The sequence below is a fragment of the Colobus angolensis genome, unplaced genomic scaffold, assembly GCF_000951035.1.
Source record: "Colobus angolensis palliatus isolate OR3802 unplaced genomic scaffold, Cang.pa_1.0 Scaffold16, whole genome shotgun sequence".
Taxonomy (NCBI): domain Eukaryota; kingdom Metazoa; phylum Chordata; class Mammalia; order Primates; family Cercopithecidae; genus Colobus; species Colobus angolensis.
This window is the reverse complement of record NW_012114710.1, coordinates 23,422,812-23,433,889: the sequence shown is the minus strand read 5'-3', so window position 1 is coordinate 23,433,889 and position 11,078 is coordinate 23,422,812.

Sequence of the window (11,078 nt, the reverse complement as noted above, 5' to 3'; positions counted from 1 at the left end):
TGATCCGCCCGCCTCGGCCTTCTAAAGTGCTGGGATTACAGATGTGAGCCACCGTGCCCGTCCTTTCTCTTCTCTTCCCTCCCTCCCTCCCTCCGTTTCCTTCCTTCCTTCCTTCCTTCCTTCCTTCCTTCCTTCCTTCCTTCCTTCCTTCCTTCCCTTCCTTCCTCCCTTCCTCTCTCTCTCTCTTTCTCTCTCTCTTTTCTTTCTTTCTTTTTTGACAGTCTCGCTCTGTCACCCAGGCTGGAATGCAATGGCTCGATCTCGGCTCACTGCAACCTCCGCCTCCCTGGTTCAAGCAATTCTTCTGCCTCAGCCTCACGAGTAGCTGGGATTACAGACATGATGCCCGGCTAATTTTTGTATTTTTAGTAGAGAAGGGGTTTCACTATGTTGGCCAGGCTGGTCTGGAACTTCCGATCTCAGGTGATCCACCCGCCTCGGCCTCCGAAAGTGCTGAGATTACAGGTGTGAACCACTGTGCCTGGCCCATCTTTGCTTTCTTAGAATAAACATTACTTAATCATGGTGTAATGGTCCTTCACTACAGTCTGGGTTTAATTTGTTAGTATTTTATTCAGGAATATTGCTTCTATTTGCCTGTGGACCTTTTTAGGGGTTGGCATTCTCATGGTTTATCAGGATTATATCAACTTGGTAACACTGACTTGGAAATTTGTCATTTTTTTCTATATGCTAGAACAGTTTAGTGTGGGAATCATGTTACTTAAAGATTAAAATACATTCAACCATAAAACAGTCATCTCCTGCCTCTTTGGAAGAGATATCTTAACTACTACTTCACTTTCTTCCATGGTTGTTGGTCTATTCACATTTTGTCTTAGGTTAAATTTTATAATTATTTTCCCAGAAAATCACGCACTTACAATGTAAAAGTTTTTGGTATGGTATAAGTAATAATCGCTTGTGGTCTAAACAACTTTTCTCTATTTCTGGGTATATAATCTTTCTCATAGCAACATATCTATGCATTCTTGCTTTCTTATTTTTCCCTTGGTATGTCCTACAAGTTCATCTACTGTTTTGAACCAGCTTTCTTATATTCGGATTTACTGAGTCCTATTTTCTAATTGTTTCCATTTTTGCTAATTCTTTTATCCACTTTCCTTAGCATTGTCTTCAGATGTTTTGAATTTAGTCACTTTTCTTTACGAGTTATTTTGATGTCTAAATGTTCAATAGGGTCTTTTGAGTTTATACCTACCAGAATTGCTCATCATATGGTAATTCTATTTAACTTTTATTAAAATAACTGCCAAACTTTATCACAGCAGCTGGACCATTTTACATTCCCACCAGCAATGCATACATCCTGGACAATATTTGCTATTGTAGCTATGGTATCTCATTGTGGTTTTGATTAGAATTTCCCTGATGACTCATGACTTGAGCATCTTTTCATGTATTGAGGTTATTAGTATATCTTCTTTGGAGAAATGACTATTCAGAAGCCACTATCATTTTTCACAGAGTGCCAAATATCTAGATTGGCAATTAACAATCTAGAACCCAGCTTTCCTACTTTCAGTTCGGTATCCTTTCCTGAAAGTGGGAGACTGGATGATGTGTAGACATCCCCAGTTAGGCTACTTAAGACCAAATCTTTTATTTCAGCACTTGTACACAGTTAAGATGTAACACCAAAGGACCCAGAGGAATGTAATTGAGACACTACCCTTACACATCAATAAATTCAACCCCATAAACATTTACTGAATGCTCACTATGTGAAAGCATCTGTGCTTGGCACTGGGGGAGATACTGAGATAAACACAACAAACAAACAAGGCCAGGTGCAGTGGCTCACACCTGTAATCCCAGCACTCTGGGAGGCCCGGGGGGAAGATCAAGAGGTCAGGAGTTTGAGACCAGCCTGGACAATATGGTGAAATCCCGTCTCTACTAAAAATACAAAAATTAGCTGGGCATGGTGGTGCGCACCTGTAGTCCCAGCTACTCGGGAGGCTGAAGCAGAAGAATTGCTTGATCCCAGGTGGCAGAGGTTGCAGTGAGTTGAGATAGTGCCACTGCACTCCAGCCTGGGCAACAGAGTGAGACTGTCTCAAAAAAAACAAAAAACAGAAACCAAAAACAAATTAGCTGGGTGTGGTGGCAGGTGCCTGTAATCCCAGCTACTCTGGAAGCTGAGGCAGGGAGAACTGCCTGCACCTGGGAGGCAGAGGTTGCAGTGAGCGGATATCGCACCACTGCACTTCAGCCTGGGCAACGGAGTGAGACTCCGTCTTAAAAACAAACAAACCCCACTCCTACTCTCATTCCTGCTGTCTTACAATCTAGTCTTTAGAAGATATATATAGGACGAAAACTGCCACTAGGAAAATAACGAAAACGTAGTTACATTTGAAAACAAATCATGTAACTTGAAATCGTGGTTTCATAAGCTTTTGGCCTTTTATGACTCAAAGTACAGCCATTCCACCAGTCCATGTCACTTCATGGACCCAAATCTTTAGGAATAGGTTTTCATCAGACAATACCACCACTGTAAGGATATGGTGGTACTTTATCAGGGAGATACTATACTTGTCCAGAACAGGAAAATCATCTTTCAGTGTGATGTTGCAAAAACACCAACACGTTGGAATCACAATGCTTAAATCCTGTCTACTTTGAGTGGAGTAGGAGATGATGTTTTGCATTGTATGACATCAGTTTTATAAAATCCATTTGAATTACAATTTTGATGCAGTTTCTTTCTTCAAAAAGCAAATGCTTGGTGACTGCTTTACCAAAGAAAATTGAATAGAGGTTACCTTGTGAAATTAGTGTTTTCACAAATATACCAGAAAGAAATGTTTGAAGTCATGTTAAAGAAAATTTGATTAATTACTTTTATTTCCAAGGTTAGGCTTGCAACTTTAAATTTGGTTCTGTGATGTGATCGCTATCTGAGCCAGTTACTGATTATGTGAGAAAGCTACTCTAATTCCTTTAATTGTGCATCTTCTTCCAACTCAGCCTGGCCACTCACCTCTATTCAGAAGGTGTGGACAAAAAACCATTTTACTGACTATTGCAAAACACTGAAAGAAAAGTATCTCCCACTACTGAGGCTATTCAAAAGAACATTTATTATAAGCTCTAAAGGCAGTTCCAGACACATTTGGAGCAACAATAGCCTTATTAAAGATGATGTTCATTTATAGAGAGATATTATATATTTATTAAAGGATTTATGTTATAGGCACATCTCATGCATTAATTCCCTACCTCAGTTCGCCGTTTTAATATTCTGTATATTGTGTATTTGAATACTTCAACAAAGATGACTTTCACTTCTTGGTGTCGTTCTCTAAAATCTGAGCATCATGTTTGTTCTAATTAACCTGAACTACAATCTGGATCTAGAATCTCACTGCAAGTTAGCTTGTAACCTTAAATTCTCATGGTTTTGTCTTGGACCCTTGTTTTTTTAAAAAACCTCCACACCGAAAATCAAAAGGGAACATAATGGGATTCAAATGGTGGCTTTAAGAAACTAAAGAAACCTGAATTTTCAAAAATTGTTGAATGAAATTATGGAAAGACAAAAACTGCTCTTGATGGTCTGAAGAAAATGCACTTTCCAATTCAAAATTATACTTCATGGAAGCACATTCTTGCCATTTTCTACAGCAGAAACGACACTACACTGACTTAAAAGATATTTGATAAGTCTACATCAAAATGCCTGTAGTTAAAATCCTATTGATGTATTAAAAAAACAACAAAGAACACTACACAGTGGATTGGAGCCAGTTAGTATGTGTGGGTAGGATTAACCACAAGCTTTACCTCATGTAAAAAGGAGGCTCTGGTGAGATTTTAGCTAATTCTGATCAAAAAGTCACCAAATTTGAATTCTTCTTATCCTCACCTGTCATCTTACACATGCTTTTCTAAATAATGAAGCAACAAAGCCTATCTCAAGTCTTAGCATATAAAATATATGTAGGTCAAATGTAACAAAGTATTTTTCATATTAAAATAACTGCAAGCATCTAATACTATAAAGAAGGTGACATGGTTTGGCTGTGCCCCACCCAAATCTCATCTTGAATTCCCACATGTTGTGGGAGGGACCCAGTGGGAGGCAATTGAATCACGGGGGGCAGGTCTTTCCCATGTTGTTCTCATATAGTGAATAAGTCTCATGAAAACCGATTATCTTAGAAAAGGGGAGTTTCTCTGCACAAGATCTCTTCTCTGGTATGCCGGCGTGTGAGATGTGCCTTTCACCTTCCACCATGATTATGAGGCCTCCCCAGCCACATGGAAACGTAAGTTGATTAAACTTTTTTTTTTTTTGATAAATTGTACAGTGTCGGGTAGGTCGTTATCAGCAGCATGAAAATGGACTAATACAGTAAATTGACACCAGGAGGGTGGGGCACCGCTGAAAAGGTACCCGAAAATGTGGAAGTGACTTTGAAACAGGGTAACAGGCAGAGGTTGGAACAGTTTGGAGGGCTCAGAAGACAGAAAAATGTGGTCAAGTTTGGAACTTCCTAGAGACTTGTTGGATGGCTTTGCCCAAAATGCTGATAGCAATATGGACAATAAAGTCCAGGCTGAGGTGGTCTTAGATGGAGATGGGGAACTTGTTGGGAACTAGAGTAAAGGAGACTCTTGACATGTTTTATTTAGCAAAGAGACTGGTGGCATTTTGCCCCAGCACTAGAGATTTTTGGAACTTTAAACTTGAAAGAGACGATTTAGGGTATTTAGTGGAAAAAATTTCTAGGCAGCAAAGCATTCAAGAGGTGATGGGGTGCTGTTAAAGGCATTCAGTTTTTTGTTTTGTTTTGTTTTGTTTTTTTTAGGCATTCAGTTTGATAAGGGAAGCAGAGCACAGAAGTTCAGAAAATTTGCAGCCTGAAAATGCAATAGAAAAGAAAATTCCATTTTCTGAGGAGAAATCTAAGCCTGTGGCAGAAATCTGCATAAGTATAAGTAACAAGGAGCGGATGTTAATCCCTAAGACAATGGGAAAAATGTCTCCAGGGCATGTCAGAGGTCTTTGTGGCGGCCCCTCTCGTCACAGGCCTGGAGACCTAGGAGGAAAAAGTGGTTTCAGGGTAGGCACAGGGGCTCATGCCCGTAATCTCAGCACTTTGGGAGGCTGAGGTGGGCAGATCACTTGAGGTCAGGAGTTTGAAACCAGCCTGGCCAAAATAGCAAAACCCTGTCTCTACAAAAAATACAAAAATTAGCTAGGTGTGTCAGCACGGCATGTGCCCATCATCCCAGCTACTCAGGGGGCTGAGGCAGGAGAAGCACTTGGACCTGCAAGAGAGAGGTTGCAGTGAGCCGAGATCGTGCCACTGCACTCCAGCCTGGGCAAGAGTGACTCTGAAAAAACAGTGGTTTTGGGGACTGGACTCAGGGTCCCCGTGCTGTGTGAAGCCTGGGCACTTAGTGCCATGTGTCCTAGCCACTCCAGCCACAGCCGAAAGGGGCCAACATAGAGTTTGGGCCGTGGCTTCAGAGAGTGCAAGCCTCAAGCCTTGGCAGCTTTCACATGGTGTTGAGCCTCCAAGTGCACAGATGTCAAGAATTGAGGTCTGGGAATCTCTGTCTAGATTTTAGAAGATACATGGAAATGCCTGGAAGTCCAGGCAGAAGTTTGCTGCAGGGGCAGGGCTCTCATGGGGAACCTCTGATAGGACAATGTGGAAGAAAAATGTGAAATCAGAGTTGGGCGTGGTGGCTCACTCCTGTAATCCCAGCACTTTGGGAGGCCGAGAAGGGTGGATCACCTGAGGTTAGGAGTTCGAGACCAGCCTGGCCAACGTGGTGAAACCCCATCTCTACTAAAAATACAAAAACATTAGCCGGGCATGGTGGCACATGCCTGTAATCCCAGCTACTTGGGAGGCTGAGACAGGAAAACTGTTTGAACCTGGGAGGTGGAAGTTCCAGTCAGCTGAGATTGCACCACTGCACTCCAGCCTGGAGAGTGAAACTCTGTCTCAAAAAAAAAAAGAAAAGAAAAAAGAAGAATGTGGAGTCAGAGCCCCCACACAGAGTCCCTACTGGGGCACTCCTAGAGGAGCTGTGAGAAGGCCATCCTCTAGACCCCAGAATGGTAGATCCACTGACAGCTTGCCCTGTGTGCCTGGAAAAGTTGCAGACGCTCAATACCAGCCCACGAAAGCAGTCAGAGGGGAGGCTGTACCCTGCAAAGCCACAGGGGTGGAGCTGCCCACACGAACTCACCTCTTGCATCAACATGATGTGAATGTGAGACATGGAGTCAAAGGAGATCATTTTGGAGCTTTGACTACCCCACTGGATTTCGGACTTGCATAGGGCCTGTAGCCCCTTTGTTTTGGCCAATTTCTCCCATTTGGAATGGCTGTATTTACCCAATGCCTATTCCCCCATTGCATCTAGGAAGTAACTAACTTGCTCTTGATTTTACAGGCTACTAGGTGAAGCGACTTGCCTTGTCTCAGATGAGACTTTGGACTGTGGACTTCTGAGTGAATGCTGAAATGAGTTATAGGGGGACTGTTGGGAAGGCATGATTCTTTTTTTTTTTTTTTTTTTTTTTGAGACAGCGTTTTGCTCTGTCGTCCAGGCTGGACTGCACGGGTATAATCTCAGTTCACTGCAACATCTACCTCCCAGGTTCAAGCAATTCTCCTGTCTTAGTCTCCCTACTGGCTGGGATCACAGGCGTCTGCCACCATGTCTGGTTAATTTTGGTATTTTTAGTAAAAATGGGGTTTTGCCATGTTGGCTAGGCTGGTCTCAAACTCCTGATCTCAAGTGATCCTCCTGCCTTGGCCTCCCAAAGCGCTGGGATTACAGGTGTGAGCCACCACGTCTGGCCCATGATTGGTTTTGAAATGTGAGGACATGAGATTTGGGAGGGGCCAGGAGTGGAATGATAGATATGGTTTGGCTGTTTCCCCACCCAAATCTCATCTTGAACTCTCACATGTTGTGGGAGGGACCCAGTGGGAGGTAACTGAATCATGGGCGCTGGTCTTTCCTATGCTGTCCTTGTGATAATGAGTAAGTCTCAGATCTGATGGTTTTAAAAATCTAATTCTGATGTACCTGTGTTTGTCCTATGAGAGTACCATCATACAAAAATACAAAATTTATAGAATAATTTGATGATTAAGAACATGAGATCTATCACAAAGCAACTTTAAAATTTCCCCAGCTGGGTGCAGTGGTGTGTGCCTTTAGTCCCAGCTATGGGAGGCTGAGGCAGGATGATCACTTGAGGCCATGAGTGGAAGGCTGCAGTGTGCTATGATTGTGCCTATGAATAGCCACTGCACTTCAGCCTGGGCAACACAGTGGAGACCATGTCTGTTAAAAAAAAAAAAAAAAAAAATTACCAATTAAAAAAACTTGAGGGTGAAGGAATCAAACTACAGAACGAGGATGTAAACTGAATACTCCACAGGGCATTAAAAGTTCATCTTCTGTTTTCAGCTAGAGATCCACAAAGGAGATAAATCATGTATGTGCCTAATTCAGGATAACTTACCACATTAGTACATGAATGCAAAATAAGTTGGAGGTTCACCTGGCATTAAATATATTGGTATGAAATCATAGCACATAAATTTTCCTTTATATCAGCAGTTACTGACAACCAGAGTTAAAACAGGATTTTCTCTATATAGCGGGCAATAAAAACAACTACAAGAATTCTAAATTCATCTAGCTGATATATTTAGTAATGACTGTAATACTTCATGCTTAATCCAGAGGCAGCAAAAAGCCCCATTTTCTCTCTAGTTCATAATTCTAATCTGACCATCTGTAATGTTATACAATCTTAGGCTTCAGCAACATTCACAAACACAATCTTGTTTATTAATTTTTTAAAAGTTGGTAAACATTACCTTATAGATGGATGTGCAACCTCCTAATTCTATAGATGTAAAATGGAGGCCCAGGGCCTTGTTTAAGGTTACATGGCTAATCAACACAAGATCCCAGACTTTCTCACTCTCAGGTTGGTATGCTAATATACCACAATATTTCTAAGCTAATAAATACTTGTTTAAATACACCATGGCTGGGCGCGGTGGCTCACTTTGGGAGGCCAAGGCAGATGGATCACAAGGTCACGAGATTGAGACCATTCTGGCCAACATGGTGAAACTCTGTCCTGTTACAAATACAAAAATATTAGCTAGGTGTGGTGGTATGCATCTGATGTGGTGATATGTCCCAGATATTCGGGAGGCTGAGGCAGGAGGCTCACTTGAACCCGGGAGGTGGAGGTTGCAGTGAGCCGAGACTGCACCACCATCTCAAAAATAAATAAATAAATAAACAAATAAATACACCATTAGGTTTAATACTTAAAAGAGTTAATCCTAATAGCAATATAAAACCTTACAACAAATATGACTGGCCTGGAAATGAACCAGATTTATATACTGCAAAAAAAAACACAGTACACAAAAGATTAATAGCATCTCTGACTACCAGACATTAAGTGTTCTATCAATATAATCTATGTACACACTCTTCACTTTTAAACAGCAATTTTTAAAAGAATTTATTTTTTTTGAGATGTGTCTCGCTTTGTCTCCCAGGCTGGAGTGCAATGGCGTGATCTTGGCTCACTGCAACCTCCACCTCCCAGGTTCAAGTGATTCTCCTGCCTCAGCCTCCTGAGTAGCTGGGATTACAGGCATGTGCCACCATGCCTTACTAATTTTTTATATTTTTAGAGACAGGATTTCACTGTTGGCCAGGCTGGTCTTAAACTCCTGACTGCAAGTGATCCGCTCACCTCAGCCTCTCAAAGAGCTGGATTACAGGTGTGAGCCACTGAGCCAAGAATTTCTTTTTTTTCAGAGACAGGATCTTGCTGTGTCACCCAGCTGGAGTCCTGCAGTGTGATCTCAGTTCACTGCAACCTCCACCTCTGTGGTTCAAGTGATCCTCCTGCCTCAGCCTCCTAACTGGCACTACAGGCACATGCCACTGCACCCAGTTAATTTTTGTATTTTTAGTAGAGATGGGGTTTCACCATGTTCCCCAAGCTGGTCTTGAACTCCTGGCCTCAAGTGATCCTCCAACCTCAGCTTCCCAAAGTGCTGGGAAAACAGGCATGAGCCACTGCGCCTGGCCATTAAACAATAATTTTATATTATTTCTCAGAATATGTGCACTATTTTCAAATAGCATTGATAAGCTTAGCAAAATTACACTAAGATGACAGCTCCATGCATAGTAAGATGTCTCTAAATGTATTTCTTTGTTAGCATGAGCTGAATGTACCACCTAAGATAAATCCTTTTTCACAGTATCAACAAGTATCTCCCTACTTTTAAGCAGAGATTGGCTGGGTATGGTGGCTCACACCTGTAATCCCAGCACTTCGGGAGGCTGAGACGGGAGAACTGCTTGAACCCAAGAGTTTGAGATGAACCTGGGCAACAAAGTGAGACTCTGTATCTACAAAAGATTAAAAAGAAAAAAAATCAGCCAGGCGTGGTAGTGCTTGCCTGTAGTTCTAGCTACTTGGGAGGCTGGGAGGATCTCTTGAGCCCAGGAGGCCAAGGTTGCACTGAGTGGTGATCATACCACTGCACTCCAGTGTGGGCAACAGAGTGAGACTCTCTAAAAAACAAAACAAAAAAAAAAAAAAAAAAAAGGAGGACTATCTTGATAATAACTGCATGAAAGATAAGCAATTTAAAAAGCATAACCTAGTGTAAAAATGAAATAACTGAATAATAGGATTTTGTGTTTTTTATGTGGGAAAAAAATGCAGAATCTGCACATAATTTGAAAAGTAAACTAATCAACAAGTGTCAGAAAACTGTTAAGATTTCAGTGTTATATCTTAAATTTAACCAAGTAAAAATTTCCCATATTCAATCATATGGCAGAAATGTCCTGAGGCAGTTTAACAAATCCTCAGAAAATTAAGGCTAAAAGAAAAAAAAAATAAGGCTAAAATAAATAAAAATAGAAAAAACAGAAAATTAAGGCAAAAGAAAATTAAGGCTAAAAAAAAATCAAACACCAAGTGTTCATCATACCTTTCAGTCAACTCAGCCTTTATTAACGTGCAAGCACCATGTGCTTCAAGATATACAGGCTTACCTAGTCTTTGATTCAGTTTTAACGTCTTAAGGTTATTCTGATTCCAACACATAAAATAACCTATAAAAACTGGTCAAAGTTACACTTTATTTCTAGCTATGACCTAAAAACAGCTAGTGAGTTAACAGTGAGTTAATAAACAGTGAGTTAATAAAGTAATAAAGTTAATAGTGACCTAGAAATAGGTCATAGCTATTTTTTCTTTTTTGAGATGGAGTTTTGTTCTCGTTGCCCAGGCTGGAGTGCAGTGGCACCATCTTGGCTCACTGCAACCTCCACCTCCCAGGTTCAAGCAAATCTCCTGTATCAGCCTCCCATCAGATCACAGGTGCGTGCCACCACATCCGGCTAATTTTTCTATTTTTAGTACAGATGGAGTTTCACCATGTTGGCCAGGCTGCTCTTGAACTCTCAACCTCAAGTGATCCACCCGCCTCAGCCTCCCCAAGTGCTGGGATTACAGGCATGAGCCACCGCGCCCGGCCTGACTTTGACTTTTGAAATCATCATTCAGGTTTATACTTGGCATTATTTGTCACCAAGTGGCAGAATATAATTCTTGTACTTGATAAATAATCTTCTATACTAAAATATGTAACAGTATAGCTTAAGAAGTTGCTAAGGCGGCTCTGGGCGCGCTGCCTAGAAGTTAGCCCTGCTCTGCAAGGAGTAGCTTAAAAAAAAGTTACTAAAAATATGTAATTTATATTTAACTCCTTTCAATAAGCTGGAATGTATAACATTTAAGTACAAGAGGAAAAATTCCTTTTGTGTATGGTTTTTGCAGTTTCCAGAAAAGCCGGTCCATACCAAGCCAGTCTTTTTTTTTTTTTTTTGAGACAGTCTTGTTCTCTCACCCAGGATGGAGTGCAGTGGTGCGATCTTGGCTCAGTGTCACCTCCACCTCCCAGGTTCAAGCGATTCTCATGTCTCAGCCTCACAAGTAGCTGGGATTACAGGCATGT